This window comes from Melozone crissalis, unplaced genomic scaffold (assembly GCF_028551555.1).
Source record: "Melozone crissalis strain CALT ecotype California unplaced genomic scaffold, PUWL_Pcris_2 ptg000042l_1, whole genome shotgun sequence".
In the NCBI taxonomy this organism is placed as follows: domain Eukaryota; kingdom Metazoa; phylum Chordata; class Aves; order Passeriformes; family Passerellidae; genus Melozone; species Melozone crissalis.
In genome coordinates this window covers 24,128,528-24,146,916 of record NW_026535820.1, presented here as the reverse complement: position 1 = coordinate 24,146,916, position 18,389 = coordinate 24,128,528, and positions in this window count along the sequence as shown.

Here is an 18,389-nt window from a genome sequence, read left to right as displayed (position 1 = left end):
CCATGCCTGTCCCATCAACTGCTACATGATTCAAAGATGTTTTTTCACTGCAATTTAGAGTGGCCCTTAATTTGGGGAAATGACATGGTAATCTGGATTTATTTTATGTTTTGACACCAAATCACATACTTTTCAGTCAAAAATTCCCCATCTATAGAATAATAATTCCTTTTTCCTGTTCCCCTATAATCACCTACATCCCCAGTTTAGACCATGATGTCCCTGGTCTGCTTGAAAACACAAAACTGAGATTAGGAGGTACTAAAAATAATGTTTACTCAAAGGATTCCACCAAGTACTGGCTTTGTGGGGCTGCTTGTAAAACCTGTTTAGCACAGAACAGTTATCACATTGCATATCTCCACATTATATTTTCAGGCTTCTTACCAAGGCAGGATGCATTAAAGCAGTTGTGAATTTCTAAACTGAATTATTCCTTTTCAGCAGTGTAGTTTACATTGCTCTCTAATAATCTGGGCTGGCTGTCAAGAAAATACAGAGACAGAGCAATAGCAAGTGCCATGTCACTACAGAGCTCAGTAACATCATTATCTATTCAGTAATCTTACGAGTTTATTTTCTCTATTTTTATGCTCACCCTATATCTTTTCCACCTAAAAAGAGAGAAAGTTTGTATTTTCCCTGCCTTCACAGTGTTATTCTCTTACAAGTAGAGCAGGACAAAAGAACTGGAATAATTCCTGCTGCTGTGGCTCTGTGTCCTTCTCCTAATGAGAATTATAAGTTGGAATTTAGGAACATAGTAAGAAAAATGCAAAGAGAAATTCTACTGACTGAGCCAGTTGACATGAGTAGGTATTACTGTGAGTACAAAAATAGCTTCTTTAGCATGGTTTTTCTAATGGCTAAGATTTTACATACCATTTAAGCCATTGTTCCATTTTGAAGTTCAATTAAGCAAAGGTTTTCACATCCTTACTCATATATGTGAGATCAGACTAACACACCATTCTGTTTGCAGTTTTTGTTCACAAAGAATTGTGCAGGGTCCAGCAATTTCACCATGTAATAGCATGTTTTATCACTTGAAATAATTAGAATGTATATTGTCAGTATTGAAGTATTTGTTCATTGTGTTAAACATCATATCGATTACAAGACTGCACATCTAATGCAAAAGACTTTAAATACTTTGATCCTTTCAGACTCAAACAGCCTCACTCTTTTTTTCCTTAGCCATGCTCTGCTGAATCTCATGCCAATCCACTCTCTCATCTCACAGTCAATTTAGAACCTTTAGATGCCTCAATTTAGACTTTTTTTTTTCACCAAAGCCAAATATTTGAGTGAAAAGGACCTCGGAAAACTTGGATCACAAAAAAAACTTTATTACTATTCACATGGAGTAATGCTACAATGACAATATGATCACGCTTTTAGCTGCATGAATCTATTCTGGTTTGCAGCTGAACACAATCAGCAAACCCCAGAGAGTCTGCAATTCTCCCTGTTCCACAGAGGAGATGCTGGACAGAGATACTGGACCACAATGATAATAATAATAATGATAATGATTTTTTAAAAGACCCTAAAATACTTTGACACTCTGAAGCAATGTCTCAGCTTCCTTATAGTTCTTTGTACCGTGCAGACAGTTTAAAGTTCTGCTGTAGCAATGCCAGCTCTGGCTTCCAAGACACCACTGCATGCATAATGTGGCAGCCATGTGAAAGCAGCAGAGCAGGTAGGGGTATTGCTTTGGTTTTCTATTGCTGTTGTTGTTTATTTGCATAATTTGGAGTCAAAGTTCTTTCTCTCCTACTGCATTCAATACACATCCTTCTTTTTCTAATAAACTGTGCAGCAGCATGTAGGTACTGGCAGATTGCAAAATGCAAAGAAGTTTAGATTAGTCCCTACAAAAGAAAGCAAAGAAATGGGAAAAAAAGCCCAGAAAACACAGCATTGTTTTTCTATTAGTTTGCCAGATGCGATAACTTAAATAAGAGCTGAAACAGAGGATTTCATTGTTCTTCAAGCTTCAGTGATCTATTGTTGGTCTCTTTTACTTCCCTTGATTGTCTTCTTTTTAAGTTTTTCTTTAAACTTTAAAGACTTTAGTCCTTGAAAAGCTTTCTCAACCCTTCAACACTGCTTTGTGTGATACAGTAGGTAGGTGAGAGAGATTGGAAGGGGGGAAGGTGAAGAGAACTCTAGCAATAATAGTAAGTCTGCACACATTAGGCTTAGTAAAACTCCATTTCAAATATTGATAAAAATCAAAATTATTGAGAAATTGAACACAGATGTTAAAATATAAAGAAATACATTTTTCAAAGAAATGAGCCTGTGTTTTACAATCAAGAACAGAATTCTGGTATTTAAAAACTTAAGGCAAGGCATGGTCTTCTGAAACAGGCACAGCTCTCACCTAAAACAGATAATACCCTCACTTGCCCCTAACATACCCCTCCAAAAGACCAATTCTCTTACATAAAACATAAGCCTGCACTTTGGGGTTAGGTACATTTATAAGTGCTGGTGGTTGAAAAGCAGAGACATAAACCAAGGACTTTTTTAAGATTTCTTTTACCAACTGCCTTTGCAGTAGTCCAGCACTATATTCTACTAGAAAAACATTCACTAAAGAGTTCCAAGGTCAATTCTTATCTCCTGATACAATGTCAAATATCCAATAACATTTTCAGCCCACTAGGGACAGAACAGAAAGTTAACATAAAAATTAATAAATCACTGTCCTAACTGGAAAAAAAAAAAAAATGAACCTTTCGACCTTTCATCTACAATGCTACTTGCCCTTGGGCAACTAACTTGGAACAACTCTTAATTAAAAGCTTTTTTTTTTGGGGGGGGGGGGGGTTCTTTTTTTATAATACTTCAACTAAAACAGAAAACAGAAATACATAATGAATTTTAAAAAGCAGATTTTCTTGGAATACACTGGATACTAAGAGAGAGAACTTAAATTTCTGCTCCCACGCCACAGTATTTTATTTACCTATATATTTATATGGGGTTATAGTTTATTGCACACAGCACTAGAACAACGTAAGGAAACCACAAGATAAAGCATAAATATTCTCATAGAACAAAATACCTTTTTAAGGAATCATTATTATTTTCTGGAGTATTAAGAGACCAGCATTCTGGATCTGGAAAGCACTGCATTTATTTTGGTGAAAAGTACTAGTTCCCCAAAACCATGCAAGTATTCCCCAGTGAATCTGTAATGTATGCCCATGTTTAAACAAAAATTAAAGGTTAAAAACTACATTTTAAAAATAACCAGATTGAAATTTATCTGTGTTTAGGACTGTAAAAAGTCATTCAGAACTACTCAGCTTCTTTTGCCACATGAAGCTTAGACAGTTATATGGGGATTCAGGAACAGGAATGAAGATAATCTTCCTGTTGTTACAAATTCCTTAATTTTTTTTTTCCCTGAATAAAAGGGCAAGGCTATGCAATATCTCATTAGAGATATGAAGACATCTGATCTCAGATTAACTACGTAACTAGAGCTTGTTGGGCATTTTCCAGAACAAGTCTGTTCACTTGAAAATTACATGAAAACTAGAAATTATCAGAAGTTAATACTTCCACAAATATATACTCCCCCATATGGAAAAAGAAAGACTTTCTAGTACTAACAAAGTAGAAGGAAAGCAAGAAATATCTCCAGGACTTGAGCTAAATCTACATAGGAAGCGTGTTCAAAATTTTGAAAATTCATTCAGGACAGCAACTTCAGCTACTACCTTGGGAGTTTTCGGTTATATCTATGTGGAAACAATCTGTATTTCTCTCCCTCTGGTCAGAGGCTCTTCATGTTATATAAAACATTATAACCGCATTTGGACACAAAGAGAGATGGAAAGGGAGAGTAACTTCATAGTCTAATGATTAGGTATGCTAGAGAACAACATAAAAATCTCTCTACCAAAGAAAATGCATTATCTACCCAATGTGAAATGGCTCAAACAGGAGACAGTGAAAGTGTCTCATGCTGGAATAAGCAGTATCCCACTTATCCCAGTCATCCAGGAATTCACATCCTTGATGTGATTGAACTCCAATTTAAGGACTCTTCATCTGATATTCGCAGGTGGAATTTTTCTTATGTGTCACCTGAGAGCTTTAACATTGCCTCAGATATTCAGGATGTGAATTTGTGCTTTTGTAGTTTTTTTGCTTTGATGGGACATGACTTGATCTTATTTCAGAATTACATATATTCTTAAACCTTAAAAAAAGTAAAAATGCAGGATTGAAAATGGAGCTTTACTCATGCTAACAATATTAAAACTGCAGCTTTGATCAAACTCTATGCTTACTCAAGACTGACTGATAACTAGCCAGGGCAAGAGTCACCGATTTCTGCTTTGTTTGACTATTTCTTCTACCATACTAATTTCCTCTTAGTAACTCTTGTGTTTGCTCAGTGCCTTCTGAAATTCTCTGAGTCAATTTGCTTCTGTAAGTAGAATTAAATCACTTACATTATCTTCATTAAAAATTCCACCTATTTCTTTTTTGTCCAACAAGAATAACTTTTTTACTTAATTAGCAAAGACAAAACTGTCTGCAAAAAATAAAAAAAAAAAAAATCAAAAGTTCTAAGACATTATTCAGTTAAAGAAAAGGCTGTTCAGATTAAAATTCTTTCAAAAACACAGCTGACTTGAACTTTGACTATTTAAAAATCATTCAACTGTTGTTTCAGCTATCTCCTTATTACACCATTGTCTTAAATACTATTTTGCAGATAAAACTACAAATCACATTTGGCTTGAGGCATATAGATCAGTAGAGATAATTCTTTTCAATGAAATTTTAGTATTTTATTTTTATTAACACATTCCAAAAGCTAAATATTCAAGAGACTTCAATATTAGGTATTTAATTCTATTGCTAAGTAGGAGTCTTTAAATGACAACATTCACTTGTGTGAGATATTCCATTCATATTGCTCTGCTTGTGTTTTGAATCGTGGTGGACCATCTGCCAGCTGGGAAATCCCACTCCTGTTTGCAGCAGCACTGCAAATTCTATTGGTGTTTATGAAATAAAATAACTTGATTTTGGAAGCAGAGTGAAAGTCTTGTGCAGCGCTTCAAAATTACTTAAATTAGTAAATCAAGCAGTACAAGGCATTTTTATATCTTTCCCCAAGAATCACAGAAGACTCTCTTTGAATTAATCCCATTTTAAGTGTATCTGTGAAGCTGTTATGTATATTGCACCCCTCACTAGTGGTGGATGTGAGAGTCAGATCATACATTACTTGTAGAATTAATATTTTCACTTCCTTCTGTGACAGGAAACCTTTCCCCCTAAAATGGCATTTTCTTACCTTGTAGTATACTTCCTGGGATGCCACCATAGGAAGAACTTTACAGGCTCAAGCAAATCTCAATATTTAGAACCATAAAGGAAAATTCTGTTCAGCTTATTAGCTATTGTTCTCACATTAATGTAGAATATCTCTCTCTTTGCAGGAAAATCCACTGAGTCTCATTTAACAAGCACTCTTTCACAACTCTTGTAGATGGTCACACAAGCTTGATGGGAATTGAATTTCTGCTGCATCTTAAAAAGTTACCACTTCAAGTACACAAGTATTGATCATGAAACAATAGTTCTAACAATAAATTACAATTACCAAACCTCTCCTTTACAAAAAGCCAACTAAACTCCAAATAAACTAGGAAGCCTAACCAATCAACATCCTGTATAATGCAGACAGCTGAATAGTATTTATCTCTATGGTAAAAGATGATTACTGAGAGACCTGAATTAAAAAGCAAATGACTCTGTCTTGGGTTTACAAATAGAAAAATTTATTTTACACTATTTTTTTAAAAAAAAGTAATGCCTCCCAAGTGGCAGTAGCATTCTCATTATTCAGTGTCTTCAAAATTATAACACTTACTGAAATTCTGTAATACATTACTTTTGTACAATTCACGTATCTTTCTTAATTATGATACATTTAAAAGGATAATTATTGCCATTTGTCTCTCCAGGCCGCACATAAAATTTAGTCTTTATAGTGGAAAATGGCAGAGTATTAATGCAAAGAATAGATTTCAGGCTGGCAGACTCTTCTTTACAGATGGAAAAACATTGTGTCCTCATACTAGTGGCCTTTTGTGAAGGCCACTATTGCTTTTTGTAAAATCATTTTATGGTATTTTCCCAAAGGTAAAAAACTTATCAGGTTTTTATATTTTACTTAAAAAGGGAACTTCTCCCTCTACAAACTTCAGCCTTTATTTGATTTTATAAAAAAGTCATTATGAAAGTAAATGCAATGCCAATTTGGACATATTTCAAATCAAAGACCATTATAAAGTGTCACATTTCATTTTGTACTTGAAATTTTTATTTGGTCAACATCATTACTCTAAAGCTTGTCCTATTGTTTAGAAAATGCATTTAATATAGAAGTAGATCAGGAACAATGGGTAACATATGCATGAGAGCTATATTTTGCATCCCATGGATAAAATTTGCATAAGTGTGGGAGTTAGCAAAGTCATGCAGCAGACCAAAACTAAATAAATGTAATCTTTAAATACAAAGCTCTACATAAACTATTAATACGAGAAATGGAATTTTGACATTTAGTTTTTAAAGGCTTCTGATTGAAGTATTCTTGAATTCTTTCCCTACTGTACATTTGCAAAATACAGCTGTACAACTTTACTGCAAAGCTTTTCATGATGGACAGGTAGAGAATTTTTTTTACCACAGTAATCCCAAATTACTGAAAGCTCTTCTAATGATGTAATACAGATTTGAGGGGGCAATTTAAAATCTCCTGACCTGTTAATGACTGTTCTCAAGAAAAGCTCCTTCAACAAGAGACAGAATGACAAGAGTGATTGCCCATTTTGAATTAATATTAAGGATTGACTCTTTTTAATTCTTTCAGAAGAATCTCAAAGGGAAAGATCAGATAAACTCCCACAACCTTCACTGCTCTGCCCCATCAACTCACTGCAAAGTACCATACCGCTCCCAAAGAAAACAGCACAGCAGCATTACTGAGTTGTATATCCTTGTTGGAGCCATTTGGGACATAATTGTCAAGTTTTGGAAATTAGGATAGCTCAGAAAAATTCACAACAGGATGTAAAACTACAGTATTCTAATCTACATAGAATTAGAGAAACTTTTTATTACTTATGGCACGGGTTTACCTTAATCTACTTCATAAGGTGAAGAATAAATAGACCTATCAGAACTGATGCTCCTTTTACACTAATGGCACTAAATTAAATGCAATCAAGGTACAGAAATTTAGTAAATTATCAGTTGGGGTATGAAATAGATATGCTGGCTCAGTGTGGTTAGTGTACTCTTTGCAACCACACAAACATGAACTTTCAGCTCACTTTGGGAACATTCTGTACACTTCAGCAAAGAAAAAAAGTGAAGTGTCCTAAAGAGTGAGTTTTGTTTCTGTGGCCTCTCTAACCTAAGTACACATTTGGGCCAGAGAAGAAACTCCAATAAAATCACAAATCCAAAAGAAGGAGAGAAAACATGCAACAGAGAAATACTAGAGAGAAGATTTACTATGATAATTCAAGCATTTCCCAACTTAGAAATAATCACACATGTTATTTTTTTCACTGAAATTGTCATTTGGCTTTAATTAAACTCACCTGAATGATAAATGAAATGCTAGAGGAAATGTGAGATTACTCATCATGACACTCTCCTATAGCTTTTGCTGAAGACTGATTTTTATCAAATTAACATTTAAACTGAGTAGAGAGAGAGGAGGGAAAAGTCTGACTTTTCCAAGAAATCATAGGTTTAATAAACTTTAAATATGCCAAAACAGAATCCTTATTTAGATTCACTTGTGCCTCCTACGATGATGTGGCTTTTGATACGTAAAATTGACATTTCTTTTTCTCTAGTATTTTCCCAATGTCTCTTCTTTAAAAAATTAGCCTTTCCCTCTAGTAAAGGTATTTATTAAGCTTGAAACATCATGTCTTTTTGGACAGAGGTGACAGTTTACTGACACTTTTGTGCACCCATGGGGGAATAGTTCAAAGTGTTGGCAGCAGGATGGTTGTAGGGGTGACTCCTGTGAGAAGAGGCTGCCCCAGACTGCACACAGCCCATCCCAGGCAGTTCCATGTGTTTCCAGCTGGCTCCAACACAACCATTGAGCTTGCTGCTCAGCCAACATGGTGGCACCTCTGGGAAGAGTATTTAAGGAAGGGCAAGACATGGCTTAGCAGCAGTGGGGGAGATGAATGAGGAAAACCCCCATGAGACAAACAACCCCACAGACACTGAGGTGAGAGGAGGGTGAGGAGATGCTCCAGGCACTGGAGCAGGGACTTCTCTGCAGCCTGAGGTGAGTCCAGCTGAAAAAGTGCAAGGAGGAAGAAGCAACAGAGAGGAACTATTCTGGACTGTCCATGGACCTCAATTCCCCCTCCCAACTGTGCTAACTTAGAGTGGGAAGTAGAGGAGTAGGAATGAAGGAGTGAGTTTGAGCCTGGGAAAACGGGGAGGGAGGAAGGTGTTTTAAATTCTTTTTGGTTCTCACTATCCAAATCTATTTTATTTAGCAATAAATTAAATTTATCCTCCCCATGCCTAGCCTCTTCTGGCCTTGACTGTACTAGGTAAGGGATCATTATCTTGACCCATGAGCCTTTTCATTTTGTTTTCCTTCTTCACTCTCTTGAGAAAGGAGACAGAGACTACCTGGGATGGGTTTCTGGCAGCCAATCAAGGTCAACCCAACACAGTACCTAAGTTGCATAGCCTATTTTTGAAAACTATGATCTTTTATCTATCTTAAGAAAAATATGCTAGGATTTTAGAAGGGTAGAGCAGTTACAGCTGCTGAATAACATTCTAGTGCAGCACTTGCCTGGGTAAGTTAAAAGGTGCTTATCAGCCATTTATTTTGTCATACACATAATTACTGGTCGCAGCTTTTAATTAGATTACTGCATGCCAGCTATGCCACGACTGTTTCTTTTATTTACAATGTAGGCTGAATATTGCTGACCAGCTAAGCAGCCATATATATTTGATGAACAAGCTCATGAAAATTTACTGTATTCTGCTGGTGCAAAACTTTTAAATGGAATTCCAGAAAGTACTGTCAGAATCTGTTCATCAAAAATTCTCAGAAAAACAACAGGGGAAAAAAGTTAAGTTGGGCAAAGCTAGGATTTTCTCCCTACACTTGTTCTGGAGGATTGTAAAAGCATTTTTGCTAACATAAATATAGGTAATAAAGAGATAGCTACCTTTCCATTTGGGAAAAATCAATAATGTGTAACAGGTTAAACTAAGGTTACTCAAGAAGAATCTCAGTCAGAACTGAGAATTATATCCTTGGGTTTTTTCTTGGATTCAAAGTGTGTTTTTCTGTGATATAATATTAAATCCATATTTTGAAAAGCATGAAAATCATTTTCTGTACACAATTTTTCTCAGAGTTTGATTTTATAAAATATGCTGTATAAAACCTCTCTACAGTGTCATTTGAAGTCTTTCATGAGAATGCTTTGCAAGAAGATTATCAGGAGGATGGCAGCCCAGTGGAAAAAAATGCTGATTGGCTGACCTTGTAATTTAGTAGGATAAAAGCTGATATTCTAGTTATTGCTTCAGAATTTTATATCACTGGTGGCGCAGATGCCAAAGGGCCAAATGGAAAACAGGCTTAGAAAATACACTTCTGTCTTCAGAAACCTATGCACAGTTAAGAAGTTTTGTCAATATTTATGCTGGTACTCAGCTGTATTAGAATATTACAGTTGGAAAGGAACTACAATGGTCCTGTAGTCCAAATATATATTCTTAATATAACCTTCCAGAAGAATTGTTTCTTCTTATTCCCAGGTTCTGCTTTGTATGCCTGACTTATCCTGATGAATGCTAAACTTTAAGCTTGAAAGAAAGGGTTAAGATATATCTACATTTGCATTTGGGGAAAAGTGGCAAATACTTTAGTATCTTCACTTTGTATCTTTATCATCAAAGTAAAGTTTGAAATAAATTGATCAGTATTTGTGACATTAAAGTAATGTGTTCCCCCTCCATCATTTTCCCCCAAAAGCACGAAACTTGAAACAGATGTCCTGATTCTTTATTTTGAATCAGAACTTCTCACTTCTATCGACCATGTCAGCTTAGAAAGTTCCAACACAGGTTTTGCGTGGGCAGCTCTTGCATTTAGACATGTAACCAGAATTCAAGAAGCCAGTATTCTCATTTACTTAACAAAAGATACAGCCAAGAATCCATCAATATTGTATCTATGACAGGCAGCTTTGAGCCATTCCATGCCTAGATATTTGCTTTGACATTTCCTAATAAAAATCTTTCCTACAAAAACTCTGTGACATTTAAGAGGCCGTTGCTCAGAATTTTTTGCCAGGCCAAAAAACATTATGCCACAAGTATCGTCCCAATCCCTGACAAAAGTAAACTATGCTTTTGGTTCCATCATCCTCCCACATGCAAAAATATCATTTGTTTATACTCATAAGATTTTGCTGGTATACAGCAACCCCAGGGCAGTAGCTTAGATTCCGTTCAGCTATTTGGCTTAAGCCAATTCCTGAACAGTTTAAAGTATTAAAAACATAAAGTAAGCATTGCTACAGTTAGATATATGTTCTTTTCAGGGGAGGCTCACTGTTCTGCTTAGGGTTATGTGAGGTTTTTTCACAGTCATAGGGGACATAAGTAAATAAGTGACACTTTTAGCCCTTATTGCAACTTTGTGGCTGAGCAAATAAAGAAGGTTGCCCTGTCTCATTCGAAACTAGTAGTGTTTCATCATCTTGTCCCTTCAATTTCCTTCAAAAACAGAAAATTCTAAAGTGGAAGAAATAGTTAAACTGCAAGGTAGCTTGGAGATTAGTATCTGTCCCCTTGTATTGGCACTGCTATAATTCTTGGAGTTGTCTTTTTGAGATATTTTTCCCTGTGCACAACCAGCTCTGGCCAGAAAATTACCACTTGGGCACGTCTTCAGATAGATTTCTTAGTGCACTTCTGAAGAGTAGAAACAAAACAAAGGCATGAGAGAACCAAACTGGAGAACCAAGTATATTTTAAGTCCTTTGGGAATTTGAGGCAGTGTTTACACTACTAGGGGGTCTCTTAGCTAGTTTTATTTGCTGACAAGTACCATTTCCTTCAGGGCAGAGGAGTGGATGTTCATGCTTGTAATCAGCTTTCACTAGGTTCTGCACAGCTGATAAAACACATGGACTACAGGGGAGTCTACAGCAGCCATGTGGACACAAAAGTGACCAAAATCAGAATGCACTTGCACTCTTATTAGAAAGTTAGGGAGCTGTTGTGGTTCAGTATTGAGAGTGGTGTAGGACAGGAAAAGCACTGAGTGGGAACATGAAGAAGAATGGGGTTTTTTGTGCTAAGAGCAGTGTAAAAAGAGAATGAAACATTCATTAGAGAGGGGAGAAAAGAGCTAGAAATCACATTCAGATAAAATGGAGTATAAAAGCATACAAAATAGATGAGATAGAATGAGCAGCTCTTCTCTTGCTTCCCCAGCTGTCAAACCCTTTTTTTTGCATCTCTTCCTGACACACACAAAAATCACTGCCTATGATCCTTTCTCCCCTCAGGACAAGAGCCTAGCTTTTGTCCATGAAAATCTGATTGCTCTCTAAGCCTTTTTCTTTTGTTATTGAACAAATAATGTCTTGAACTATTAAATGGCTGTAAAACCTTTCCAGAGTCTCTCTCTTGGGCATCTTCATGTTTCAAAAAGACACTTCTTCTTGTGTGCATACAAATTCACTTAACAGACTGTCAGACCTAAGGCTATGCAATGCTTTTGTTTGGTTGCTACTATTGCACCTGACACAGTGAAAACCTAATTTGGACCTTCATCCACTTACTGTTCAGAAAACATAGAGCAGCATTTCTGCTGTAGTAAAGGTTTACTTTTTTTTTAAAACAGGACCGTTCTAAGAGTGCTAAATAAAAACCCTAATTCATTGACATTTTTCTGTTTCACTGGGGACTACTGGAGACAGAGGTTCCAGAGACAGATCCCTGGCAAAATAACAAGGAATTCATAACACCAAAGCCATAAAAGCTTTTCACATGGAAATAATTTTTCTAATCACTTCTAGCCTACTCTCAGGTCCCTAATATGCAATTATTGACCTCTTACATTTTGAATCCAGTGGCTTCCTTTCAGTCAGGTAGTGAGCCAAAGAATCAAAATGCTTATGTGAACAGAAGTCTGCAATGTGAAGAGCCCAAGAGAAGAGAGTGAAGGCCACAGAGGGAAAGTAAGGCATGTGTCCAGGTTCAAGGAGTTTAGAAGACAAATGTTAAAATGAAATATTTGCATATAAAAAATGAGAACATGAGATAAAAAATTATTCAACATCGATGGCAAAACCAGGAAAAAATTATAATCCTCATCTAAGCTGACCTGTCAAATAACAAAGGTTACAGGATTTACTAGAAGCAATTCCCACAGAATTAAAAGAGTGTGGTGAGAAAATTATGCTGAGTCTTAAAATTTCCACAGAAAACCAACCACAATTTCATCATAGTACTCACTAGTTAATTATCTTCACTGTTAGACATTGGAGCCTTATTCTATCACTCTGAATTTGTCTTGCTTCATCTTCCAGCCATTGAATTTTGTTACACTTTTGTCTACTATATTAGAGAACCCTTGATCAAAGTTTTGTTTGCCAGGAGATACTTCCAGGATGCACGACAGTCATTTACCCACACATGCAAGCATGTACAGCATCCTGCTTAAATTTATCTCTTTTATGTCTTTGATAAACAGATTAAAACCCTCAAGGGGGCCTGTTTCCAAATCTTTTAATCATTCTCCTGTATTTTCAACAAACTTTCTGCAATTTCAACTACAACCAAGAGCACTGCATTCCATATGGGTGCTTGCACCTGTAGTAAGATCATGTTGCCCCCTAATTTTAAACAAGATTTTCCACTTTATACTTCTAACTCTCTCTTTTGGGAACTCACATTTAGCTCATTATCCACTGTGAACATTCAAATTCATTTCAAGGTTGTTGTTTGTCAGGCTAAAATTTCCCAGCTTGTCAGCACAGTCTGCAAGTATTTCCCTCTAAACACATTAATGTACCGTACACAAAAATCAAGATTGTCCTCACATTTTGGGAGTGTGCAAGATGAAACTTTACTCTTACTGCATTCTTAATAATGCCTTCATTATTTAATCCTTTTTATATTTAAATTTTTACCTAGAAGTTTCTTCTCCATCATAGCTATTAAAAATCAGTGGAAGAATCTTTCTTGAATGGGAAAAACCACCAGCAAAACAAAATAGCATGCATTTATTTCATCCCCATTACAAGGCTGATTATTATTAATATCTTTATGGAAAAAATTGTGCTGGATTTTACCTAAAAGGCTGAGAACTGAAGCATTACATATGTGTTACAATCACAGGTTCAGAAAATTGAGGTACAGCTGGTATCTGCTGACAGGCCAAATAAAGGCCCAGCCCACAGATCTTCCACAACAATATTTAGTTCTTAAGTCTTATTGAGAAACATTTCTCTTCCCTCTTCTCTTCAAAGAGCTATTTGGCTAAATCTAGGAATTATTATCCAATTATGCAGAATGCAAAAGCAGTATTTTGTTCTATTGTATATTTGAATCTGCTTTCAATTTTTAGGTTCAAAATCTTGCTGTGTGCAAAAGGAAACAAAAAAAACATACATAGGCTAAAATGTTAGTGTGCGATGAGAACAATCTGTTTTAGCAGATTTAACAACATGGCTTATTTAATTAAATTGGAAAATTCTAATAATATCATTCAAATTGAAAAAAAACCCCAACTAAACAAAACAAAACAACAAAAAACCCATACAAATACAAAATTACAAACAAAATAAACAAAACCCCACATTTACAGGTCTTTATTTTTGTGGTGTGGAGCTCACCCTTCTTGTATCACTTTGCATCCCAAGGGTGATGGTTTCAGTCTTCCTAGAGAAAGTAGGGGAGAATAGGAGGGTATAACAATAAGCACCAGAGGTCTTTGCTGGAAGCAATATGAAGATCATGACAGGGAATTTTTCTCCTTGATATTTCACCTAGGACTACTTATTTTTATTATTTTTTTTCCTCATAGCCCCCATTTCCTTCTCAGGGGCTCTCATCTAAAGCCAAAGTGCGGCACAAAGGACGCCCCCAGCCTCAGCTCTGCACCTGGGCTGCTGTGTGTCATCTGCTGACTCCTGCCTTGGTCAGGACAGCACCACTGGGGGTCAAAAGAAAAGTAAAAACTGGAGAGCCCACAGGTACTACTCCTTTCAACAGCTGTCAAACCAGACTGAACCCAGCTGCAGCCACAGCAAACCCAGATGAGCCCTATGACCAGGGCAACAAAAGGTCTGCAACTTTTTGCTAGTCATGACAAAAATCATGTTTACTGGGCTACAATTGCTTGCTGCCTCTTGAGAGCGATTGCATCTTCTGCATTTAGATTGTGCCTGACCCATTTTTAGATGTGTTGTGGTTTCACCAGAGGGGTGTGCAGCACACCCAGAACCAACTGCACCAGGGGTGGAAGCACAGCCCCATGTTAGGCTCCAATGAGGGCTGTCCTGGTTTAGGAACAGCACTTCAAACCACAAGCCACTCCTCCCCTCCCAAGTCTCTGGTGGGAGAGTCCAAAGGCAGAGCTCACAGGATGAGATAAGAACAATTTCCTGGAAACAGCAATGAGAAAAGAAAAACTGTAGCTGCAACAAAAGTGTATAAAAGAGGAGCATTTTTAGCTTTACAACCAAAAATGCTCACAAGCTCTGATCACTGAAAACTAGTGGTGGACAGGCCCTCTGTGCTCCACACTTTCTTCTCCAACTGTGAGCCACACCCACCTTCTTTTTGGAAGTAGAATCCTTTACTTCCACCCCTGAGTAGTGAGGTGAGGTTGTATAGAATAACAACCCAGAAAAGCCCACATGGCTTCAGGCTCCACCCCCTCACAGGTTCTGCAAGAAAAATCAACTTCATCCTGTTCAAAAACTTGGACAAGATATTACCACAATCTGCGTAAATAATAACCTTTGGAAAGCATATATGTTTTCTCAGAATTGGCTGTGATGTTTAGGGCAAAGGAAAAGGAAATAAATACTGATTAATCTGACACCAAAAGAAAGCAGCATATAGCACTCAAAAATGTGTGATATGATAAGAAAGCCATAGAATCTTCTCACCAAATACATTTGAGAGAGAAAGTTTTCCATGAGAAAAGCTATGGACTAACACATGTCCCTTTTACTTCTGCCATATTGTAGCTGAAAGGAGACACAATATGCTTCTGTTAAATGAGGCAGCTTATTGTAGAGTGAAACATGAGAAATCAAAAATGATCTAAACACAGTAGAACTAACAGTCTTAAATTTACTTAAATTAGATAAAATTATGTATCCTTTAGCTATCAAGGTATCCAGAATATTTGTCCTTATTTTTAAAAATGATATAAATTTTTGGTAAAATTTAAACTTTTTATAATGTAATACTTTTTAATATATATGTTCAATTTATAAATAAATATTTCAGACCAGCTAGCTGTTTCCATTTTAAGCTTGCAGGAGGGCATTCATGTATCCAGATCTGTGTACCCTTCTAGCTGTATTTGTTGATCCAGTAAAAGATGCTATCTCTTTCTATGAAGCTTATCTTGCTTGTGTCCTTAAAATACCTCAGCTATAATAAAACTACCATTATATTATGATGGATTTTTTCACTGCTTCTTTCAGTGTCCTTTTTTTTTTTCTTTTAAAATAAAGGGAAGATAGACCAAGGGCAAAGAACTTTTGATCCTAAGCTGAGAAATCCAGACAGCCAGTACAACATATAAACTAGGAAAATGTTTTTAGCTGGTTCAGGGAGAATACAAAACACAAAAGCCTGCTTCATACTCTCAGCAAACTGCAGGTTTGCAGGGTGTAGGGTGAGGGTGTAGTCTGAGGGTGTAGTCTGAGGGTGTAGTCTGAATAATTTCAGCTAATGTAAATTTACCCCAGCTATACACTCAGCTCTTTCTATGGTGGGCTAGTCTACTCTATTTATAGAAGAATGAGAAGAAAATTGTATTTCTTTCAGAGCATGCTGAAGTTGTGGCACTTTTCAGACTGTGTATTTAGTCAATATGAGGTATAGCTGAGGATTGAGAGAAAGCACTGGTGCATTCCCCATTTATCTGATGGCTTTTCAAACCTCTGAATAAATCAATTTGCATCTGAGTTGTTTTATAAAAACTATTCATGTAGCTATAAAGAAGCACTAATTTTTGGCATTTGCAATGATTCTGTTCACAAACTAAAACTTTTCATTTGTTACTTTACAATTACTGATATGTAAGATTATACCTTGAAGACCTTAAATAGCTCATATCTTAGAAATTATTCTTTTTTTTCCCCTATATCTTATTACAGCTGATCATGTCCAAGGCAATTTACTAACACACTTGAAACATCACAAAGGAACTGGAACAATTCCTTTCCTGTACGGAGTCACAAAATTCCAAAGCCACAGGCCTTCTGGCTTTCAGATGTGGGAGCATCATTTAAAGAAGAAAGTGCCTGATGCATCTCACTCATTGTGACTTCTCTTTGCATGTGCCACCTCACCTTTTACTTGTGATAATGTGACATCTTTCTGGCAACTACAGCAGGGGAAACAAATATGAAAGTATTTGTGTATTTTTAGTTGTCTAGAATGCAATGATTGTGCTGTCACTTTTGCGCCGCATTTTGTCTCCCACGCCCATCTGTCCTGTTCCTCTTCTGCATCCTCTACATCTTCTTTGTCACTTGATTCTCTCACTACCTTTTCCCTTCAGAGAACCAGGAGCAAGGAGACTTTCATCTGACCCGTGAATTCTCCACAGACCACTATCAAATTGTGTGCAGAACACAGCCTGGGGACTGCAGTTTTCTCTCAAATTCCCCAGGTTATTTCAGGGCTTAATGTTTTAATCTCAGGGGTTTTAACAGAATTTTAATTTGCCTCCAGACAAATCTACAAATCTGTAGCACTTGTGCTGAGAATCTGTTGAATTTTTTATGTCCACTTCATGCATTTACCCATGAACACCATCAAAGGAAAAGGCTCAGGCCTCAGTTTGGTAGGAGATTCCAGACCAGAGGAAAGTAATACTGTTAATATGTTGTGGTATTCTTTTCTCTTCTTTCAGGGAATTTTGGCTGGAGTCCTGAACCAAGGCTGGTAAACCAGCTGTTCTGAGAATATCTGAATTATAGATAGTTTTATTACTTAGGCATTAGTCACAGTATATTCCATAGTCCCACAACTATTATTAGTTTGCAGGTGTAAAATAATCACCTTGACTATCCATTAACAAAACAACCTATGTCACTGATTTTTCTGGTAGAAAAATCCAATAAGACTAAATCTGCAAGCAAATATATTATGCACTTTTTGAACATTTTCTCCTCCTAAAAGCTCAGGAATTTAACTATTTGTTCCTTAACAGCTTTGTTGGTAAAATTTAAGAGAAGACTTTTGCTCTAACTAATTAAATTCAAATACTTTTCCAGTCTGTATTCTCACCTTTGTAAGGATTTCAATGCCACAATCAGATTTTCAGTGATATGCATGGGGAAAAAGAATTTAAAACTTTTGCCTTCATTTTCATATAAGAGGATGCACAAATTGGGAGAATATCTGCATATCATCAGGATATGCAAATTCTGTGAATTTTTGTGAAAAAGTAGTATTGTGTTTGTAGCTTGGTGTATGCTCTTTTCTCCTATCTTCTTCAACCAATTAAAAAAACTACTGACACCACACTCTTTCAGTTTTGAGTTATTTTTGAATAGCATTGGTGATGTGTACTTGGATAATAACTGGAATTTGATGTGGCAATCAAACATTGTGTCTCAGGCAAAAAAAAATTTAGTAATTTCTAATGATTAGATTAATTATCTGGGTATTGAAATGACAGCACCAAATATTTCAGGCAAGAGGGGAAAGCAGGACAGAAACATGATTTCATTTATGCACAGAGAACAATAGCAGAAATTACGGACTCATTTTGCTTTCTGCAGAGAAGCAACTGTATATAAAGTGAGAAACATTCCTCAGACCATTCTGCCTACTTAGTTGTGTGCACAAATGCATGTGTTTTGCTGCATATATATATACCCATATAAGTCATTGTGGCAAAAAACACCATTTCAATTAAGTTTGCCCATTTCTTTCCATATCATCCTTATTTCTGATACAAGCCCCTCAGAAAATCCTAGAGTGGTTAATTTGGAAGACTGGTTTACTCTTTTACACTGAACTATCTGTGCAGTATGGTAAATGTTAACATGTCACTCTTGAGG